The 6,631-nt window shown below is 41.9% G+C and overlaps 1 long non-coding RNA gene across 2 annotated transcripts in view; it reads left to right on the top strand.

Annotated features, from left to right (window-relative positions):
* The window catches only part of LOC134460181 (uncharacterized), a 6,282-nt gene extending 169 nt beyond the window's left edge, over nt 1-6,113 (top strand). Inside the window, exons 1-8 of one of the 2 annotated variants that reach the window (XR_010037009.1) lie at nt 1-55; nt 1,150-1,218; nt 2,312-2,356; nt 2,897-2,951; nt 3,140-3,184; nt 3,558-3,612; nt 5,192-5,214; nt 5,767-6,113. The exon at nt 1-55 is cut by the window's left edge and continues 169 nt beyond it. This is a non-coding gene — a long non-coding RNA (uncharacterized LOC134460181). Of the gene's footprint in view, nt 56-636; nt 833-1,149; nt 1,219-2,311; nt 2,357-2,896; nt 2,952-3,139; nt 3,185-3,557; nt 3,613-5,191; nt 5,215-5,766 lie in introns of those variants that run through there. The other variant, XR_010037010.1, reaches the window with a different exon arrangement.
* The last annotated feature ends 518 nt before the right edge of the window (nt 6,114-6,631 follow it).

Below are 6,631 nucleotides of genomic sequence, written 5' to 3'. Positions count from 1 at the left end.
GGACTTTTTCCTGGAAGTCAACTGAACTGGGGAAAACCTTCAACAACAAGGAAAGGTTTGTAATGAATTAAACTAATATGTGTGCTGTCTAAGTAGTAAACTTGATATAACGGTAAAAAATGGACAAGGCGCCACCATTTAGACAGTGTTTCTCATGTTAGCCTATCACAAGATTTTAACCACCACGGTCTCGAAGTGATTAGCACGTTCAAACACGCTACGTTGACCTAATAGGTAGCGTCAGATATTATTCGATTAGGCCTACTTCCTATCCTACATATAGCCTAATTGCAGTAAACACCTGACTTCTCTTTTTCATTTATAAAGTGGAAACGGTGGCCGAGCTGTGGGCGAGGCTAGCAGCAGCTTCAAGCTTACAAAAAAACTAGCTATCAGCAAGCTAGCTCTAGTTAGATATGAGTCTAGCTAGCATGTTCTAACTAGTAATTGAAGCAGAAAGTGAAGTATTTTATTCTTAACATCCCCTGCCGTTGTGCTGCACTTGTTAGATTTGTTTGCAGCCCGTGTCTGAATGAGAGACAACTAGGGGTGTCGGGTGATGGGACATTATAACTAAACCGAAGCCTTTTATTTTGACGTTCGTAATTACATTCTGCTTGACATTGTTTAGCGATTACGTGCAGCTGGCTGTCAGTTAGTTGCAGATAGCAGTGGTTTAGTGCTGGTATGAAACGCCAAACTTAGTGAGCTCACGGGGAGAGTGCCTCCGCAGTAAATTCTACAACTTGTCAAGGCACTTTGTAAAATGATTTCCCCTCGCGGCTTGTCTGCTCCTCTAGTCCGGCGACGTCTAGTGGGCTACCTCTAGCCGGTGAGTTGCTAATTGTTTGTGGTTAGACGAGCGTAGGCAATTATTTTATCAAGGGCATCCTGATGTATGCTCTGCTCACTGGAGCTTTACGGATGTTTTCTTGTTGCTGCGCTGCTCTGTCACCCGCCTGTGCGTCTGGGGTCGAGTTTGGGATGGGATATGTGACGTCGGTCTGGACCATCCCAGCATACTGTGAGGCTATCCCTCTGAATATGTGTGCCTCGTTATTGCTTGTGCATGTGTTAAGATCCTTTACTATGCTTTATGCTTCACCCGAACAGTTTTGAGTATGCACTCACTGTATTATTAATCACCAGGTTAACCAGAGATCGCACTGGCGTCCGGATCCTTTGTAAGCTGATCACGTTATGTCCGTCTGTGCTAAGGTATGTGCAAACAGTAGCCCCATACGACTTGTGTTGCTGTCGACCAACATTGACGAAGCACGTGAGCGAGAACTTGTTGTCACGATGTGGGTGTTATTAAATACAGCGCATTTACAGTCGGCCACAAATATGAACGAGACGATGAGCTCGCACCGATTTGCTCTACTAACACACCACGTGTGAGGAGTGGGGGACAGGCAGTGAGGAGGAGCTGAAGTGGGGATCTGCGCAAACTTGTGTAGAGGTGTGAGACAAGACCCATATACACACGTGAGCAGTGGTGTAGTCTACGTAGAACGCAGGTATATGGAATTTTAGATTTTAGGGGCTTCAGTATACCCACTTAAAATTGACTGGTCCATTGTTTAGAATAGCATAAATATATACAGTATACCCACTTCAAAAAATACTCGAATATGCAGTATACCCACTTCAAAAAAGTAGACTACACACTGCACGTGAGTCAGTTGTTGACCAACCAGTTCATGGAAGCGTGACCTCGGAGGCAGTCCGCAGACGAGCGTTGAAGGGGATAAGCAACTGCAGAGGTTGCAAGATCTGACTGCAGCCGCATTCATCCCGCGATAGTTTGACACCATGTGACATGTCACCTCGTCAACGCAACATCGACGAAATTTCGAAGTTTGACAGGAAATCTAACCGTCATGCAGCATTTTCATCCAGGGTGCATTGCTGTCTAAATGCGCATGCATGCGTTGACAACATCTCGATCGCACCTATTGTATATTGTAGCATTATTCACCAGACGCCTCAGAGGATGCCATAAATGCAATTGTTTTGAATTAGGCCTCTTTTAAAGCCACGTCAGTCACTCACTAACAGTTTCAGCACGAGACTTTCTGCATTATGTTTAACAGGGGAATAACTGTCCACATTGTCAGAAGCCCGAACAAATTAACTGCAGATAACTAGTTCTAATGCAGCCATGCAATGGTCACCTCTCCACATCAACACTGACACTTTCAACTGGCTAAAGATATTTGTTTCTGTGTGATTTGATATATAGATGCTGCCAAACCAAGGCATTGCTTGGAAAGAAATTATTTCTTATGTGTTGCCTTTTTTGTCCTAGACTGGAAGTGACTGAAAGACAACACAGATGCATTCTTTCAGCAAGGTTAGTATTGCTGCTTCTCAATATGTGTAGCCTGCCATTATTGTAGGCATACCCCATAAAGCCAAAACAATGATCACATGCATGCATTTATTATGATTCTAGATTGGAACTTAACACCTCAATCTCTAGCTTGTTGCTATACATGGGTTCTTAGTGTTTATCAATATGATGTTATGAAGAGGGGCAAGACACTGGCAGCCAACCACGTGAGCTAATTTTTTGACCGACAGCGCTTTCCAACAATCAGAGGTTGAGTTGTGCACAGTTAGCTTTGCGCAGTCAGGTTATAAACAAATTTTAGAATCCATGTATAAAGAAGAGATTAAAGCACCAGCACAGTTGGGATACTGTATGATATTGATAAAGCATTTGCTTAGCCTTCAGACCCATGTAATTAATGCCTGTTTCCTTTATAGAACAGGAAGTAACATTCAGTAATACATTGAGCAGCATTTGCTAACTCTCTCTCTCTCTCTCTCTCTCTCTCTCTCTCTCTCTCTCTCTCTCTCTCTCTCTCTCTCTCATGTACTTATTTCTAAGGTGACCAAAATCTGTTTCACTCTGCAGCACTTGTCCTGGAGGTTTTGTAGACAGAGTGAGTATCTGGATACTTCAATATACAGCCATGGAAAAAAGACAATATTTTCTTTAGAATTTTGAAGAAAATGTATTTGCCAGTTTATAGAATGAAATAGCAATGTTTGTTTTACTCAAACACACACCTATCTATGACCGAGGTGCTGCTTGGATTTTTTTTCTAATGTGTTGCCTTTTTTGTCCTAGACTGGAAGTGACTGAAAGAAAACGGAGACTTATTCTTTCAGCAAGGTTAGTATTGCTGCTTCTCAATATGTGTTGCCTGCCATTAATGTAGCCATACCCCATAAAGCCAAAATAATGATCACATGCATGTATTTATTAGGAATGTAGATTGGAACTTAACAGAACACCTCCATCTCTAACTTCTTGCTATTAAGAAAATATTAAAGCACCAGCACAGTTGGGATACTGCATGATATTGATAAAGCATTTGCTTAGCCTTCAGGCCCATGTAATTAATGTCCGTTTCCTTTATAGAGCAGAAAGTAACATTCAGCAATACCTTGAGCAACACTCGCTAACTCTCTCTCTCTCTCTCTCTCTCTCTCTCTCTCTCTCCTTCTCTCTCTCTCTCTCTCTCTCTCTCTTCCTTATTTCTAAGGTGACCAAAATCTGTTTCGCTCTGCAGCACTTGTCCCGGAGGCTTTGTAGACAGAGTGAGTATCTGGATACTTCAATATACAGCCGTGGAAAAAATGACAATATTTTCTTTAGAAATTTGGAGAAAATGTATTTAGCAGTTCATAGAATGAAATAGCAATGTTTGTTTTACTCAAACACACACCTATCTATGACCGAGGTGTTCCTGCACGGTTCACTTTCCTCAGGCCGCGAACCGGCCACCTCATCAACGCATCTGGTTTGGCAATGGGAGGCACAATACAAGACTGCTGAGCTAAAGGACCGGTCAGCTACCCCACAGTTACCGCACTGTATTGAGGCTTTGGGAGAGAGGTTTTTACTAACGTTCCTGTAACGGAGGCTAACTAGCACAGAGTTGGCGTGGAACGTTGGTAAACCTCCCTCCGATAGCCTCATACAGTCTCGTGCCGTTGGGCCGAGAGACTAGTCTCTTGGCCCAGCGGTATCGTACTGTGTCTCCCATTGCCGAACCGTTGTAGTTGACTAGGATGCAGGTTCGATCCCCGAGGGTGGTGAACAGGTGCAAGATGACCTCCGTCACAGTGGTGCCGTGACCCGGATGGGAGTGAGGTTTAAGGGGGAGAGTGTAACGGAGGCTAACTAGCACAGAGTTGGCGTGGAACATTGGTAAACCTCCCTCTGATAGCCTCATACAGTCTCGTGCCGTTGGGCCGAGAGACTAGTCTCTTGGCCCAGCGGTATCGTACTGTGTCTCCCATTGCCGAACCGTTGTAGTTGACTAGGATGCAGGTTCGATCCCCGAGGGTGGTGAACAGGTGCAAGATGACCTCCGTCACAGTGGTGCCGTGACCCGGATGGGAGTGAGGTTTAAGGGGGAGAGTGTAACGGAGGCTAACTAGCACAGAGTTGGCGTGGAACATTGGTAAACCTCCCTCTGATAGCCTCATACAGTCTCGTGCCGTTGGGCCGAGAGACTAGTCTCTTGGCCCAGCGGTATCGTACTGTGTCTCCCACTGCCGAACCGTTGTAGTTGACGAGGATGTCCGAGGGGGGTGAACAGGTGCAAGATGACCTCCGTCACATTCCACCTCACACTTTGATAGTTGGCCTCCTTTACATATACATAGTAAAATCAGAAAAACTGAACATTTTCAAGTGGTCTCAGATTTTTTCCACATATGTGTATACTATTTATTTACATGACTATGAATTAGTCATATTCTACATATTCTACAAGTTTAGGGTCGGGGAAAAAGTTTTATTTCGTTCAGTGATAATCTCCCACATATGTTCATGAAAGGTTAATTTTTAGTTCATTAACTTGAATTGAAAACACAGTTCAGGGACACCAATAATCTCCATGTTTCTGGCAGTCATGGGTAAGTAATGGGGGGGATGAATAATAGCTATACTCCTCCATCTGCCTACTGCCCGAACATGGTCCAAAAAAAGAGAGTGTGCCTGGACATCTCAAGTTCATGTGCTGGATCAAAAACTTCAAAATTAACATAAATAACAAAGGTCTGCGCAGTGACGGACACTTGCATGTCAACAAGCATCTTTTATGAAAGATTCATCTAATGTATTTCAACATGAGTAATTTGTTTTTCTTACTTTTTTCTATGGTTGTAGGTGACTGAACGAAAACCTAAATGGTAAGCCTCTGTTTCTCTTTTGAATATGTGTACCATTCATGTTTCCTTAAAAAGCCAAAAGACAGTAGGTCTACAAGTTACTATATATTTTGTACAAAGGAGAAAGAATCTGGTGCCACACGGATGTCTATTTTCTGTTATTTATATTTTCAGTGCAGTAAGACTAACGTCTCGACATGCGTCTTCAGAGGATGAAGACGCATGTCGAGACGTTAGTCTTACTGCACTGAAAAATTAAATAACAGAAAATAGACATCCGTGTGGCACCAGATTCTTTTTCCTTTGTACTTATCATTTAGTCCTGCTCTGGTTGCACCGGAGTGTTAATTTAGAAGCACAGAGTGCGTATCTCCTTTGTTTTTACTACATATTTTGTCAGATTGGGTTGAACTGGAAACTTCATTTACATGTTTGTATTTTGCACATTGCATGAATATTGGATTCACAACTCTTTGGAGTGTATAGTCTGTGTCTTGCAATGTCTTCACATTATAATTGTAATGTGTTAATGTGTAACTGAATGCTAAGTTGCCTGTCTTTCTTTTCATTCAGAGAAATGCTGTGTACCTCATCTTGAACTCTTTCACATGGTGATTCCTACACATAATTGCACACTGTATGTGTTTAGCTATCCTATCTTACAAAGACTTATTGCCAATACTGTATCTGCCTTTCCTCAATACAATGTAAAAAGTGCTGCATAGACCATTTAGAGAAGCAATGTCTCATGACTTTTGCTGTATGTTTAGTTTTGATCAAGTTTCATTTGTTTTGTAAAATATCTTTGCAGATTTTCTTTTCGTGCCTGGACACTTTTTTCCTTTCAAATATTGCTTTGAATTGATGCAAATTGAAGAACGTGAATCCCTGGTAATAAAGGAAGGTTGACCAGAAAATAATTTCTCTCTCCATTGATTCATTGCTTTGATGTGTTTTCGTATAATGTCATTGAATTATCACATATGTTAACATGTATACAATAATGTATACAAATTACTTAAAACATTAATAGTGATCAGATTGGTTCTATTTGAGCAATGGTTATCAGTGACTTGAGTGTTTAAAATGGTCAAATGTGTTGCATATTGTTAAAGTGATATTTAACCATTTCTGGAAATAGGCAGATATTTACACATCCCCTTGAGTAATTGAGCCTTACTTTTCTCCTGTTCTTTCAGCCATTTCCTGAGTTTGGCAATGCAACTTCTACCTCCAAGGAGGCAATTATCATTGACCAGTGGCATTAACTAGCTGCTGGCTGGTCCCATAAGATTCAATGATAGTTGCTTGCTTGGAACTCGACATAATTTGTCAAAGGGAACAACTGAAATAATTGGAGAAAAGTAAAAGGCAATTCCCAAATAACCCAGTTTCCACCAATGTTTAACCCAGTATCACCCAGTCACTGAGTAACTAT

Source organism: Engraulis encrasicolus, chromosome 12 (genome assembly GCF_034702125.1).
Source record: "Engraulis encrasicolus isolate BLACKSEA-1 chromosome 12, IST_EnEncr_1.0, whole genome shotgun sequence".
Taxonomy (NCBI): Eukaryota; Metazoa; Chordata; class Actinopteri; order Clupeiformes; family Engraulidae; genus Engraulis; species Engraulis encrasicolus.
Note: the sequence above shows the minus strand (reverse complement) of the source record. Positions and strands in the feature narration are given on the sequence as shown.